The sequence below is a fragment of the Crinia signifera genome, chromosome 9 (assembly GCF_055691185.1).
Source record: "Crinia signifera chromosome 9, ASM5569118v1, whole genome shotgun sequence".
Classification (NCBI taxonomy): domain Eukaryota; kingdom Metazoa; phylum Chordata; class Amphibia; order Anura; family Myobatrachidae; genus Crinia; species Crinia signifera.
This window is the reverse complement of record NC_139225.1, coordinates 129,512,686-129,529,520: the sequence shown is the minus strand read 5'-3', so window position 1 is coordinate 129,529,520 and position 16,835 is coordinate 129,512,686. Positions and strand designations below refer to the sequence as shown.

Genomic DNA, 16,835 nt, shown 5'->3' with positions numbered 1-16,835 from the left:
AGGTACTCAGAAACCCCCCCTGCGTGCGCTACTGCTCTGGTCATTGTACATATGTGACAGCTCTCAGAGCGGCTATGCAGGCGGCTGTCAGATCCTGACTGTAGCCTGACAGTAAATGGAGAAGGAGAGAGGAATGCAGCTGCTCAATCCACACATACTTCTGTAAAAAGGAGTATAGCGGATATACCATAGGGTGTACACTGGTGGTGGGCGAGCCTTGGGATGTAATGGTACCACCTACGTATACGGAGCCATCTGCTGGAATTCTGGGATCATTTCCTTTCATTCCTACAGTATAGTCGCCAACTGTCAGTACTTAGCAGAGACAGGCCCAGATTTCAATATTATATGTCTACAAGATTCATTCCTGAAACATATCCATATCTGTTTCCCTTTATAATAGCCAAATGTGCATTAGTACATATCTCATTCTCTATAATGGAGACCTTTAAATTCCATTTCGATGTTAGCATAGGAAAGTATGAATATCTAATTTAAAGATGTGTCCGTTCACATCATGCCGTGGCGTGACTATGTACTGCCGAGATTTTCATGCATCTTTTTCATTAAAGTGCACCTTATTCACAAAATGAGGATCACAAGATGCATAAGCAGCTTTTGCTGATTAAAATGATATGCAGCATGCCTATATTCTTTGTGGGACCATGGCTGTATCTGCCTATGAAATGATACATCGCAGTGTTTTCTTAGTATTTCGTAGGCATCTGCTTGTGTGTCTTATTTGCTTAGTGTTGCGAATACTATGCTCAAAGGTAACAAAATTGCACGGGACCTGTTAGCTCCCTCGCTCCAGGCATCCGCTGCATGGCGTATTGAGGCAGGATGTATGCGGACACATCGGTAATGTAGATTGATCTGGGTGACAGGATCACTATGGGTATATTGTATGTGCCACAGGCATGGATGGATACAGGTGGAAGTCACACACATATGACGCCTGCTTGCTTCTGTGATTTCAGCTCCCAGATTTCATATGCTGCTTTCAGACCGCAAAACTGGCTTTGACCCTGTATTTGAAAACGTTTCCAAAAAGGGGTCTGCCAGGTAAAACCCCTTCCACACCGCATCTCTTAAATGGTATATTACCGTTTAAGTGCGTTTTTTTTTTTACACTGGCAGACCCGTTTTAACCCCCACGGGTTAACACACCCCCCCCTGTGCAGCCAGTACCTCAGTTATTGCGGATCCCGGCACTGCAGTATGGACGGGTGCACTTATGAAAAAAAGTGTCTTTCAGAAAATGGCTGCCCCATAGGAAAACCTGTTTTAAAAACTGTCTTTCGTATGGGGGCAGCCATTTTCCGAAAGTCACTTTTCTTATAAGAAAAGTGACTTTCGGAAAATGGCTGCCCCTATACGAAAGACAGTTTTTTTAAACAGGTTTTCCTATGGGGCAGCCATTTTCTGAAAGACACTTTTTTTCATGAGTGCTTCCGACCATACTGCACTGCCGAGATCCGCAATTACAGAGGTACCGGCTGCACGGGGGGGGGGGGGGTTTATTAACAAATTGCAGGGGGTAGGTGGGGGGAATCGACCCACGCGTGGGGGGCGGCTCCAGTGCTGTGAATACTTAATGAACGCTCATTAAATATTCACTGCACTGAATTTAGGACCCAGCTCATTGTCTGGGTCCTAAATACCGTTTCAGACCCAATTTTGATGCCAAAATACCGGGTCTGAAACGGGTAGGACCCTCAATTTTAACCGTTTTACAAAATCGGCTTTTGTAAAACGGTAAAGTGGTCCTGCACCTTTCAGACCGCACAGATTACCGTTTTAAAACGGTAAAAAATCTGCAAAATACCGTTTTTTTAGTGCGGTCTGAAAGGGGCAATACAGTAGTTTGTTAGAAATAACTTTTAGGTTAGAAAGTCATTCAACAAAATGTCTATAGTCTTCTGCTGTGCTATATAGATTCATCTGGATAAATCCCTTCTCACCGAGGGGCAGATTTATTAAGCTCGGTGAAGTGATAATGGGGTATATTTATTAAGCTTGGTGAAGTGATAAAGTGTCTGGTTTTCATCACCGGCCAATCAGCTTCTACCTATAATTTTTTAAACCAAGCCTGTAACTTCAAAGTTAGGAGCTGATTGGCTGGTGATAAAAAAAACAGACAGTTTATCACTTCGCCGAGCTTAATAAATCTGCCCCAATGTGTCTGGTTTTTATCCCCGGCCAATCAGTCCCTAACTGTGAAGTTTCAGGCTTGGTTTGCAAAATGACAGGTGGGAGCTGATTGGCCAGTGATAAAACCCAGACACTTTATCACTTCACCGAGCTTAATAAATCTACCCCTGAAGGGTAGATGTATGAAGCAGTGATAAGGGAGGAGAAGTGATGAAGAACCAGGTACTTTATCACCGGCCAATCAGCTCCTGACTGATAAGCTACAGGCTGGGTTTAAAAAGGGACAGTTACAGTAGGTGCTGATTGGCCGGTAATAAAGTACCAGGCACTTTATCACTTCTCCTCCCTTATCACTGCTTCATACATCTACTGCTGAATGCGGATCCACTTATCTTTATTAAATCTCCACCCTCTGACAGAGATCCCTCCCAAACAATAGTGGCCTCCAAATGGCTTAAAACTGTCAATCACCGTCCATCGTATGCACAAAGTACCGACCATCAGTACTTTGTGGTATGAGACGCAATTTCGTCGGGACCGGAATGAGTCCCAGTATGAACGGAACGAGAAAAAAGTGACACATTACAAAAACACAAAAACCCGTAGCCTGGCACCTTATTGGATGTGTACTGCTGAATCCATTTCTCAGCTGCTTGCACAGTTGGTCTGTCATGGCTCAAGTGGCAAGATCCATCTTTATTTTTTTTCTTCTGCCATATTGGGACATTATAAACTATAAAGAAAGAAAATCCCATACTTTAGTACCAGAACCCTGCAGCAATACATTATGCAAAATAAACAGGAATGTCGGTAAACATTTAGCAAATTAAATAGCAGCGCTCTAAGCAGATCTGTGCTTGCGGCCTCCTTCATCTCCCACACAAGTGTTGTGCCGCAACAGAGACAGATATTACATTGTGGTACATAGCTTTCCACAGGCTTCTGTGTGATACATTGAATATAATAATAATAATAATAATAATATTTATATAGAACCTTTCTCCCAATAGGACTCAAAGTGTTTTACGTCTACCTTTACAGCACACAAAACAAGCTAAGTGGATATTCGTGAGATGCTTGAGAGAACAGGAAAGTCTTGAATCTATTTTTTGAATGATTCTGCAGTGGGGGCCTCTCGCACTGTGCGGGGAAGAGAGTACCATAGAATCGGAGCCACAAAGCTGAAAGCTCGACCCCCCAGATGAATTCATGCAGCTTTTAGGGTAGAAAATTACTAATGATCTGTTATACGATGAGAACCCCGCATCGTATGATTTACTATCAGCCGAATCTGGCTGAGCGGTCGAATGTAATACTGCCAGGCCAGCTGTACTCGGGTGTTTACTAATGCATGCACCATGTATAGAACACAGCCGTCTGCGGTCCCAGTGTTCGATGTCATCGTCACATTTACTATCATGTGTACTGGTGAATTCGAATGCGACTTTGCCAATAAATACAAATGATAAGTAGAACATCTTTATGCAGCGAGTGTGGCAGCCTGCACAGATCAGTCAGATCCGTGCAGGCCGATCATTGTAAATAAATTAATAAATAAATAATAATACAAAAACCATGGTGTGGGCTCATTAAACTGGTCCTGGTTTTAGAAATTCAGGGGGACAAAAAAAAAGTGGGGTTCCACAGTATTTCTAAAACCAGCACCAGGCACCAGCACCAGGCAATGCAAATAGATTGTACAATCTTTTTTCAGTGTGTACACAAATCTCATTATCCATTCCTCGTCTTTATACTACTAAAGATAAGTTCTATTTAATGCACATGACACATTTAATGCTTCACTCGCAAAGGCAAATTCACTCTCAGATGGACAACACCATATGCACTGCAGGTGGGGCTGATGTAACATGTGCAGAGAGAGTTAGATTTGGGTGGGGTGTGTAATTTAAACTGATATCAATATTGCAGTGTAAAAATAAAGAAGCCAGTATTTACCCTGCACAGAAACAAAATAACTTCCCAAAATCTAACTCACCCTGCACGTCATCATCATCATCAGGCCCCCATCTGCAGTGCACATGGTTTTGACCATCTGAGAGTGAATTTGCCTTTGCGAGTGAACCAGAATAGTCCCCATAGTGTATAGCTAGACCTGAACTGACCTGCTAACATGTCCGGCACACGTGTCGCTGCTGGGATGCAGTCGTATGGTTGACAGTAAAATGGTCGACAGTCATTAGGTTGACCTCGATTGGTCGACACAAGCAAACTGTTGACATAAAAAAGTTTGACATGTTTTTCACAATTTTATGTTTTTTTTTTTTTTTTTTTAAATAAAAGGATTTTTATACTTCACCATCCCATGCCCGAAGCACGGCGAGTAAAGCGGTACAGTGTCCATGTTGATATAGATGCAAAATAAAAAACGCCTAAAAACTCATGTCGACCTTTTTCATGTTGTCATGTGTAATTGCGTCGACATTTTGGCTATTTCGACATGTCACCATTTTTGCTGTGTCGACCTTTTGTCTGTCAACCAATAGTAGTCGACCTAATGATTGTCGACCTTTTTATTGTCGATAAGTTGACACATACCCGTCAGCACTTAGGGCACAGGTCTTTAACCTGTGGCCCTCCAGATGTTTTGGAACTACATGTCCCAGCATGCCCTGAGGTTTTCTGGCATGCTCTTATAGGAAAAAATGTGGCAATGCATGTTGGAACATGTAGTTTCACAACATCTGGAGGGCCACAGGTTAAAGACCCATGATATAGTGGAACAAGATTGCAAATCAGCCAAATGTTTCAAGGTGCGTACACACTAGACTATATTCTAAACGATAGCCATAGGGACAGATCCGTGCATATGGTCTATACATCCTTCAGCCGCAGCAGCAGACCCCATATAATGTGGTAATGCTCAGTGAAAAAGGTGCATATGGACCTGCCCAGAAATTAATTGAAGCATTTTCAAAACCACAACTGGCCAATGTAATAGACACATCCTTCCGTGTTCTCCTGAGCGAGATCTAATCCGCTTTTCTCCTCTATTACTCATCAGATCAGTTTGCGATAATCTCGGAGAGTGATTGCCCTGATTATCCCGATTGATGCCAGAGACAGCTCCTTGATACTCTCCATGTGCAGTATCCCAGCTAACGGCAGCTAGAAGACAGCTTATCAAAGGGGAAAAGGGATCCTTCTATTAATCTTCCTAAAAGGAGAGGTAGAAATGTAGTGCTCCATATTGGGGTATACTGCGACATGTATGTATGTGGCCCTACAATTTTATCAGTGGTCAGAACAATTTTACAGGTTTACAGCAACCACCAGTTCAACTGTTATTTACTGTTATTTACCTGTGGGGACCAGTGTGATTGTTTTTATATGGGGGGCCAATAGGATTGTTTTATTTTCCTGTCTCATGTTTTGCCCTGTGGGGATCTCACGGCAATTTTAAAATCTTATTTAGTGTGCCGCAAGGTAAAAAGGTTGAAAATCATTGCTGTAGATAATACGATATATCGGAATCGAATGCATCGGTGTACATTGCAGGTGCTTTTTTTTTTTTAGCACCTGCAATATATAGCATACAGTCTTCTTTGAGGTCCCCCGACAGGTCCCCGGAAGTCCTTTTACATGCGATAAATCTCTACTCTTGCCACCCAGAGATAGACTTTCTCACAACATTTTTGCCGTGATGCTTAATAATTAGGCCCCTTTATTCCAATAGATCGCACAAGATTACAAGGAATCACTGTTTTTATTAATTGCAGAACTAATGGACATTATAACTAGTTGTGAGCCATCACCAAGGTTAGGAGAGGGTGTATGAAGCAGATGCCCCCTTCTATTAGGTGTGGCATTCCCAGCCCCATTGCTCTGCCCTGAATACTCTTCCTTACCCTCCTGCTAGGCTGGAAATCTCTCCGTGCCAGTCATTACTTGTGCTGCTGCATTTAGTTACAGATGTTTGTACATCACCCAGTGCCTGGGAATGAAGAGTTCCCCCCACTGACCTGTTCTCTGACTGACACTAAACTCTTCCCACGTCTGACCTGGCGTGGAATCCACAGGGAGGTGTGTGAGCTTTCCGTGAGCTGGTTTCTCATAGCTTAGTAAAACAGATATTACTATGAGATGAGAAGGGCTGCTATAACGTAATGGCCGTGTGTGACCATTCCCAAAGTCTAAGACCTCTCCCAGTATACCTCACAATACAGCATCCCTGTCCAGTCCATAGCTCATTTGGTCATGTTTGGAATCATAGAGCTCTATATAAGATCGGTACTTGTGGAGTATCACGGCTCCCACGACCTGCATCGTATGCAGGTCGTATGCTAAAAATCGCATCGCATCGCATCGCATGTGGCATACGATGGCATACGATGCGATGCTTTACCGATTTTTGAGCATTTTTGCTAAAAAATCGTATGCCATCGCATGGCATCGTATGCCATATGTAGTGGCATACGATGTCATACGATGCGATACGATGTTTTACCGATTTTTGAGCAAAAATGGTCAAAAATCGGTAAAACATCGGATAACATCGTATGCCATATGTAGTGGCATACGATGTCATACGATGCGATACGATGTTTTACCGATTTTTGAGCAAAAATGGTGAAAAATCGGTAAAACATCGGATAACATCGTATGCCATATGTAGTGGCATACGATGTCATATGATGCGATACGATGTTTTACCGATTTTTGAGCAAAAATGGTGAAAAATCGGTAAAACATCGCATGGCATCGTATGCCATCGATGCGATACGATGTTTTACCGATTTTTGAGCCATTTTAGCTCAAAAATCGTATGCGATCGCATCGGATGCCATACGATGGCATCCGATGCGATGCGATGGCACCCGATTTTGCACTGAAATGCATCAGAATGCATTGAAATGTGTATTAAAGTAGTGAAATGCCGCCAAATGCCATTTTTCATAGTGCACCACCCCCACTATCAACGTCAACCCGAAGCGTGGCGAGCGCAGCGAGCCCGCGAGGGGCGGCGGTACGCGTCCTACGACCTTTTCATACCCCCACTATCCACGCCGGCGTGGAGTTGAGAATAGAATAGTGTGGCGAGCGCAGCGAGCCACCGAGCCCGAAGCGTGGCGAGCGGACGCGGATACCTGTAAAGCCCGCGAGGAGACGCGTATAGCTGTGAAGGTATCCGCGTCCCCTCGCGGGGCTCGCCACGCTTCGGGCTCGGTGGCTCGCTGCGCTCGCCACACTATTCTATTCTCAACTCCACGCCGACGTGGATAGTGGGGGTATGAAAAGGTCGTAGGACGCGTACCGCTGCGCTCGCCACGCTTCGGGTTGACGTTGATAGTGGGGGTGGTGCACTATGAAAAATGGCATTTGGGGGCATTTCACTACTTTAATACACATTTCAATGCATTCTGATGCATTTCAGTGCAAAATCGGGTGCCATCGCATCGGATGCCATCGTATGGCATCCGATGCGATCGCATACGATTTGTGAGCTAAAATGGCTCAAAAATCGGTAAAACATCGTATCGCATCGATGGCATACAATGCCATGCGATGTTTTACCGATTTTTTCACCATTTTTGCTCAAAAATCGGTAAAACATCGTATCGCATCGTATGACATCGTATGCCACTACATATGGCATGCGATGTTATCCGATGTTTTACCGATTTTTCACCATTTTTGCTCAAAAATCGGTAAAACATCGTATCGCATCGTATGACATCAAATGCCACTACATATGGCATACGATGCCATGCGATGGCATACGATTTTGAGCAAAAACATCGTATCGCATCGTATGACATCGTATGCCACTACATATGGCATACGATGCCATGCGATGGCATACGATTTTTGAGCAAAAATGCTCAAAAATCGGTAAAACATCGCATCGCATCGTATGCCATCGTATGCCACTACATATGGCATACGATGCCATACGATGGGAGCCGTGATACTCCACAAGTACCATAAGATCATATATACACAGCCGCAGAGCTCACACAATGTTCTCTCTTAGGTGAATGGATTGTAGTGCATGGAGGCTGGGAGGGGGGGGGGGGTAGTGCAATACCAGAGGTGTACAGATATTTACTCTGCCTTGACTCCTCCCTCTAGGTACAACCCCAGCGGACAGCCCTACAAGGCGGTATTGAGGAAAGCGGGGACATGCTCAGTTGTTACCACCATTTTTTCAGACTGCATTGTAGACAGGGCTGGTCCTAACCAGTTTGATGTCCTAGGCAAGATTTTGGCTGGTGTCCTCTAGCACTTGCGCTAGACCCACCACAGTAGTAATGGGCGTATACACATAATACCACACAGTAATGCTCCTCGCACATTATTTTAATGATGTTCCACATTAGTAATGCTTTTATGCACAGTACCACACAGTAATGCCCCTTACACATTATGTTTCACAATAGTAATGCCCTTATGCACAGTACCACACAGTAATGCACCTTACACATTATGTTTCACAATAGTAATGCCCTTATGCACAGTACCACACAGTAATGCCCCTTACACATTATGCCAGACAATACTACTATTTTGACTTGTAGTGGTGACTAGCAGGCTACATGGAGTCAGTGCAGGTGCAGCCTGCTGGACTCCACAAAGGCCCGTGGGAGGAGGAGCTGCTGCAGCTGGGCCGCAGGCTGATTGTCCGAGAGCACTCATCGTGGCATGGCACCAAATTCAGAGCTGCCAGTGCCATCTGCCTATACCACCACTGCCCACTTTGTGAAACTGAATCTGACTCTAGTCTTGATATTAATTTAGGTAAAACACCTGGTCATGGTGGCAGCAATTCAGGAAAGTCCAGGAGCAGAGAATTTTGTCCCTCCTGGAACAGGCCAAATTGGGAGGTAAAAAAAATAAAAGAGCTGATGTTGCCCATAGCAACAAATCAGATTATGTCTGGCTTTTCTTTATTGCATCCTAGAAAATGATAGACCCCTGGCAGGTCACCTAGAAGGTGCAAAGGGAGAGTTCACCAACTGACACTTATTCCAGAGCACAATGATGATGCATTGTAAATGGCAAATAAAGAGTTTTCATTTGTTATATGTGCGCTTCTCAGACAATGGCTCAATAGAATTATGCCACTTATAAAAGTCATCCTTCTGCTATTCAGATATATAACTTTTGTGATAGTTCAGGGTTAAAAGAGCTACAGTGTCTACATAGACCGTCAATGGGCCGACACCAAATGGTCGACATACATAAGGTCAACAGTGACAAAAGATCAACATAGCAATGTTTGACACATTAAAATATCAACATGAGTTTTTCACTTTTTCTTGTTGTCATGGCTCGATTTGCTCACCTTGCTTCTGGACATAGTGCAGCACCCTGCTTTGGGACCGGTGCTGTGCTATGTTCGCAACACTTTTTCCATTCCCAATTGGAATCCAGGTAGATTGGAAATTATGAAAAAGTCCAAAAAAAACGAAGAAAAAAATTACAAAAAACTCATGTCGACTTTTGCATGTGTCGACCTATCTAGACACTGTAGAGCAGGGGTGGCCAAACCAGTCCTCGAGATCTACCAGCGGTCCACGTTTTCCAGATCACCGAGCTGGTGCACAGCTGTAGTTATTACTAACTGTCACATTTTCAAACATACTACATTCATTCCTACTATAGATCCACAGGTTGCCTGGAAAACATGAACTGTTGGGAGATCTTGGGGACAGGTTTGGCAACCTCTGCTGTAGATCTTTCAACCGGATGCCCATATGAAGACCCTGCGCACTCCTATGTTGAATGTCTGCCTTTTTGCAGAGCACAACTTGCGTGCTTATGCACTGTGCACACAGCGGATCTGAGCACATGCAAGTAGTGGTGATCCAGAAACGTGTGAACACTTCTCATATCTACTAAAGATACATTTTCATATAGGCAGTGTTCATTAATTGTGTGTTCACGTGAATGTATCCTATGCAGACGTGTGAATTCCCTAACATACTGTAATGCAATGTGCTCCTGCTACAGGGCAGGGGTCAAATCCAGAATGGTAATGATAAGATTTCAAATGGAATCCTATTGGAGAATTGCTGACACACCCCCGCACCTGGCAGCACTGCTCAGACACCTGTACAAGCTTCTTCAGAAGAGCAGGTATGCTGCTATGTACATTTACTGATGTGTGTGTGTGTATTACCAGCCGTCCAGTCACTTCACTGATGCGGTCTCATTTTATCATGTTATACTAATTAGAAGGTTTAAATGTATGTGTTACTTGACTTAAATCAGTTGTTGCATTTTCTTTCAGTGTTTATATATACATGTTTCATATATACCTCTCTTTTGGCAACAAATTAAAAAGAAAAATTGCTTTGTTACCAAAATGGAGATCAAAATATATAAATATTTTGGTGGAGTATTATTTTATTTATTTTTTTGTTAATGGTATTGGGTATTAATGGTTTCATATAAGTTAATGAAGGTTAAGGTAATATATTGTGATATAAAAGCCTTCATAGTGGTGTATTAGGTACTTGTTTCCGAGCAGGGCGCCCACAAAGCAAATAGCTTAGCGGGCGATTCTGCGTAAGAATTGTAGAGAAGAAGAATATTGGAGGCGCTTGACTCCGTAGTGTGGTTATGGATTCCAATGTAGATGAAAAATGAAAGCATATAAGAGCGATATGTAAGTTTATTTCTTTTCCGAAGACACTGAATTTTTCACAGAAAAGAGGATGATGGAGGTGCGTACCATACTCACAATTGGAGTAGTATATAAACTCCTATAAAGGTTTCTTTAAGACGAGGTCTGCGGTATATGTATTCCCATCAGAGTGTCCCTCGTTGTGGGTATAAAAGTGAATAGATAAAAAGAACCGTGAGATATACACTAAAAAAAGGGGCCAATGACTAGGAGGATAGCGGGAACCAGTTAGGCGTACCAAACTCACTAGAAAGCATGCACTGATGTGTATGTTAAGGTATCTTTTTATCGGGATCACCAGGTGTGTAGTCTTCCAAACTTTATAATTATGCGTACCGTACGTAAGATGATGGTACTCCTATCAAGGTATCTTTTTTATCAGCGTTCTCCTCTAAGTGTTCCCATAGACTGGCTCATATCACGAGCAGTGCATGAAGACAAAGATGGAGGCTGTCTTAGTACTGAAAGTGCTTTAATGTTTAAACATGCAAGATTAAAATACAAATAAAATACCTGAAGGATGCCCTTATTAGAATTAGGGCATCTCACAAGGTTTGTAGGGCTCAGTCACTCTGTCTGCCCTAAGAAAGATTGCAATGTCACTCTGTCTGCAAAAGAAAATCGCATTGCAAGCGATCGCACGCAAAAACGGCATGCGATGCGATTTTCTTGTGTAATGTATTCACTGCTATTTTTTTCTCCTGGCGGTGCGATTGCATTGCATCATAAGCGCTCGCATTGCATCACATCGCTTGATCGCATTGCATCACATCGCATGCGATCGCATCGCATCACATGAGATCGCATGCGATTGTATAGGGTGCGCTCGCCACACTATATAAAATCAGCTCCATGCCGACGTGGATAGTGGAGGTATGAAAAGGTCTGGATGACGCGTTCCGCTGCGCTCGCCACGCTTCGGGATGGCGTGGATGCTGGGGGGGGGGGGGTGCCTCAATCTTATTGCATCTCATACAACTGTATAGTAAAGTAAATGGCATCGCACCCTATACAATCGCATGCGGGAGAATGGCGGAAGGCAGGGAGATGAAAGCATCCCTGCCTGCGCCGGAGGCTGTGTGGGGGAGAAGGAGGGCTGGCAGGGACACAGGCAGCAGAAGCTGCCACCCCGGGAAACTGGGCAGGCGGGGAGCTGCAGGGAGCACTGCGCTAGTCCCGCTCGTGCATATGTAATGAGTGGGACCCAGTGCAGTGAATATCTAATGAGCGGCTCCCCGCCCCCCTGTGACCTTATGTGTCAAAACAAATAATTTAACATTTTATATATATTCATGTGCTGCAAGCACATGCATCCAAATAGCATGCCCCTTCACAGAATAACATTTCTGATTTTTTGACACCAAAAAAGAAAACCCCATTGAAATACACCAGCGACTTGCAGCGAGCAAGAAACTGAGAGCTGGCCGGCATTCACTGTTCGCTTTCGGTGAACATTGAATAGGGTGAATCAGATTGTCAGTGAAAAGATTCACCGCAGAGAGTGAAAACAGCCCGATCGCCGGAAAACTGTGAATCCAGAGCATTGAATACTGCCCTAAAAGATATTTACCAAGACCGAGTGCCGCTGTTTGTTTCTTTTTTTTTTAAATATTTTATTTGGATTTTTACTTTTCAATTGTAACAAACAAAGACGTTGTACAGTAGCAAGTCATAGTTACAAAGTAAATTAAAATGTAGAACTATGAAGAAACATTGTACATTTGTTTCCATTGAATGTCAGATTGATATAATTGCAATAAAAATATCATCATAAAAGGTGTGGTCTCACGATTTATAACATCACTGGATTAACTGGTATGCTTCAGATTATTATTGTTGTTGTTATCGACATTTGGTGCGATAGTATGTTATTATTCATATAAATAGATATGTTCTGGCTTCCACAATGTCTGTTATCTATGAAACGTAAAGTGATGTTATCTAAATAGACTTGCACTGCACGATTAGTCCTAACATTTATAATCATAATATGACATAACCATTAGCAAACAATGGGGGGGGGGTGAAGTGAAAAAGTTGTAGCACTGTGCATCACACTGTACTAGATCTGTTGGGAATTTGGAATGGTTGTCAGTGGATCTGTTTCGGTATCCGGACTGATCATAGACTGACTCATAATAGAGACTAATGGTCGACAGTCAAAAGGTCGACAGGGTTTAAAGGTTGACACACAATAGGTCGACATGGAAAATGTAGACATGCATTGTTTTACAACATATTTAGCCGACATGTGCCGACAGGCGGTATTTCATTCCCTACCATCCACTGGGGCGTGGAGGGAGAATAAAATAGTGCGCCGAGCACAGCAAACCATGCGGGGGGACGCAGTACAGTGTCCATGTCCACCTATATCGACATACACACCATAAAAATATTAAAAACTCATGTTGACCTTTTTCCATGTTGACTTTTTGACCATGTTTACCTTTTTCCATGTCTACCTTTTAACCATGATGTCCTTTTACCTGTCGTCCTTTTAACTGTCGACCTTTAGACCCTGTCGACCATATGACAGTCTATCATGAGTCCGTCTATGTGTTATACCATAACCATCTGTTTCGTGCCTGGTTCTGCTCAGAAGAAGGGGATTTCTCATCACGCTTAAAATACATGAGCACATGGTGCAGAAGGACTATGATGCCACCACATCACACTCTTTCCCAAACCTCAAGTGTGAGTCAATTTCCTTTTGCCTGCATGATGTAATGATCGGCATGCAGTAGGTGAATGCAGGAGCAACAGTCACATAGTACATCATGTAGAGAGGCCTTTTCCTAACACCGCATGAAGTGTCTTTTGATGTTTGATGCCATGACTGTGTGTGTGTATATATATGGGGGAGGGAATCCACATTACGTTAAAAAAATTATTTTGTTTAGCACTTAAGAAAGATGAAATAGTAAATACTGTATTCAAATATGCACCACTAACGTACAGCTCTGGCATACTGTAAGCACAATGAGGTTATCCCTATCTGTAGCTCTAACTGACATTAATATTGTACAGACTCATTTTTAACAAGTAGACTGCACTCGGTAGTTACAGTATTGCCCAATCTAGAACACAGCTGTGCAGGGGGAGGGGGTGCTGTTGGCGTAAGCTGGTTGCACAGAGCCAGCAAGGGCCCATGTTGGTCTAAAGGCTCTGTATAATAGTCGCCAGCCATCTGGGGGCCAAGAAGGAGGAGCAGCAATAATAGGAGCTAAGGCACAGTGTAGGGTGTGATGATTCCCCCCCCCCCCCCCTTCCCCGCATGTTTTTTACTCTCTCCTGCCAATGGCACCCCCTGCATCCCATCCGGGCTACCATGCCCATGCACCTACATATTTAGTTGTGGGTTTAGTGTAAACATTATTGGGCACAGTGTAGGGTGAGATGATTCCCCCACCCCCCCTTCCCCGCATGTTTTTTACTCTCTCCTGCCAATGGCACCTCTGTCCACCTCCTGCATCCCATCCGGGCTTTCCAACAAGCCCAGCCCCGTGTCTCTAGCCCCCCGGGAACCGGAGATATCGCCTGGCAAACCTGTAACGTTTTTTCCCCATAGGATAATATGGGACCCGTCAATTCCGACCCCCACCCGGTTCCGACGGCTGCCAGTTCCCGCCCTGGCATCACAGAAGCTTGTGGTTGATTTCATTCAATTCCAAGTCGCTGGGCCTTCAATATGATACCAGGCTGGTCCAAATCGGTCAATCGGTTCCAGGGATATTGCGTGTAAACCGATTTTTTTATTTTTGAAATGTAATTTCATGGCTGTTCATGTTCTTTGAGGGCAGATTACTCTGGAACCAAACGTTCCAGTTTCACTGGACCAAAATCATTCAAAGCCCACTCAAAAGTTCTTCAATATAATACTTGTCTCATGTAAATGGGTCAGTTGGTTCCGAAGATATAGCCGGTTAAATGAGATAACTGGTTAAAGGGGGGATGGGTGGTTTTCTCTCCCCCTCACACCAGAAAATGCAGGGACTAGGCTGGTGTAAAAGGGGCCAACCTGGGAATGCATTTTCTGGTGTGAAAGGGGTATTATTTCAAATAGCCGGGACCTGCAGTGCTCTGAATACAGCCAGGCTCTGCCACTGTCAGTGGCTATCACTTCTGCCTGGCGGCGGCTGTCCCCCATTTACCACGAGCATGTATTCCCCCTTGGCAATGAGCATGTAATCCCACATGGCAACGAGCATGGAACCTCTGGCAATGAGCATGGAACCCTTGGCAATGAGCATGTAGAGAAGCAGCACTTATGTAGCATAATTTTTAATAGGCAGTATGGTATTTGTCATAACACATAATGGACATATTGGCGTGTAACTTAACGTGTAATGGACATTATGGTGTAAATGTTTAATGCGAGCCTTTGGTGGACAATGTCCCTGTTTATGAAGTGTATTGTGAATTTTGGCTTAATCTGTGTGGCATTATGTGAATTCTGGCTCAATCCATGTGGCATTATGTGAATTTTGTCTCAATCCGTGTGGCATTATGTGAATTTTGGCTCAATCCATGTGGCATTATGTGAATTTTGGCTCAATCCGTGTGGCATTATGTGAATTTTTCCCAATCCGTGTGGCATTATGTGAATTTTGGCTCAATCCGTGTGGCATTATGTGAATTTTTCCCAATCCGTGTGGCATTATGTGAATTTTGGCTCAATCCATTTGGCATTATTTGAATTTTGGCTCATTCCATGTGGCATTATGTGTAAGGGGCAAGTATAATGGGGTCTAGTATTTTGTTGCATAATGTGTAGAAGTTGTATATGGTGTTGACATGTTGAGTGGCCACACACCCTTTTCCGGAGCACGCCTTTGGCGCGCGCACAACTACATCCTTCACTTTTGTCGTCATGGTGGGCCTGCGTACTTTAAATGCCAGGGCCTATTTTTGAATCCATTCCCACCCTCTCCTGCCTCTCTCTTAGCATGTACACTGGCACCACTAACACCGCCTCTCCCCCACCCAAACCCTTTATTATCATGGTGCCCCCCCTGTCATTTTGTCCTGGATCCGCCCCTGGTCCCTTGTATGGTTTCACATGGCAAATACACCATTCACACTTATGGCTGCAAAGGCGGATAGTGATCATTATAGCACCCTGCACATTTCAAAACGCATGCAGTTGCTCTTTCCTGCCTGGGGTTTCGCTCTCTGCTTTGCTATTTCTAGCACAATTTTGTCTTTATTTCAGCACCACTGAGATACAGACCAGTCTGTACTAGAAGCACCACAGCAGAGAGTGACATTTCGGGCAGGAAAGAGGATCTGCACAGGTTTTGAAAGGTGCAGGGTGATAGAATGAACACTAGGTAGAACTAGGTTCTAATGGGGACTCTCTCGGAGGGGGCTTTTTAAAAGTCTGTAAGTAAGCTGTACTGTAGTATTAGGTGATTGTACAGTAAATCAAGATCTAAAATTGGCATTAGAGGTAAGAGGTGTATTTTGTCATTTTTCTAATACAAAAATTTAAGTTGCTGATTAAAAAAAAAAAACAATTAAAATAGCTGCTTTTTTGGGTCCTGTTCTGACCATGATGACCAGTCAGGAGATCTGTCTACAGCAGGCCTAGGCAACCTGCGGACCTCAAGCTGTTGTGAAACTACACATCCCAGCATGCCTTGCCAGATAATTGCTATTAGGAAATGCTAAAATTGTAGCAATGCATGCTGGGACGTGTAGTTTCACAACAGCTGCAAGTCCGCAGGTTGCCTATTACTGGTCTACAGTATATTAGGGGGGTAATTCTGGTTGGTTTGCAAATACAAACTCCTTCTTTTATGGACAAAACCATGCTGCACTGCAGGTGAGGCAGATGTAACATGTGCAGAGTTAGATTTGGGCGAATTATTTTGTTTCTGTTCAGGGTAAATACTGACTGCTTTATTTTTACACTGCAATTTAGATTTCAGTTTGAACACATCCCACCCAAATGTAAGTCTCTCTGCATGTGTTACATCTGCCCCACCCGCAGTGCACATGTTTTTTTTCCACTAAAGAAAATCTGATCCCATTC

General features: G+C 43.6%; 1 protein-coding gene across 5 annotated transcripts in view; it reads left to right on the top strand.

Moving 5' to 3' along the window:
• The window catches only part of BBC3 (BCL2 binding component 3), a 104,120-nt gene that overhangs the window by 21,918 nt on the left and 65,367 nt on the right, over positions 1–16,835 (top strand). For 2 of the 5 annotated variants that reach the window (XM_083159784.1, XM_083159782.1), the window contains exons 3-4: positions 5,177–5,341; positions 10,126–10,251. The gene's annotated coding sequence lies outside the window, so the exon portion shown is untranslated. Of the gene's footprint in view, positions 1–5,176; positions 5,342–10,032; positions 10,252–16,835 lie in introns of those variants that run through there. The other 3 variants (XM_083159783.1, XM_083159786.1, XM_083159785.1) reach the window with 2 other exon arrangements.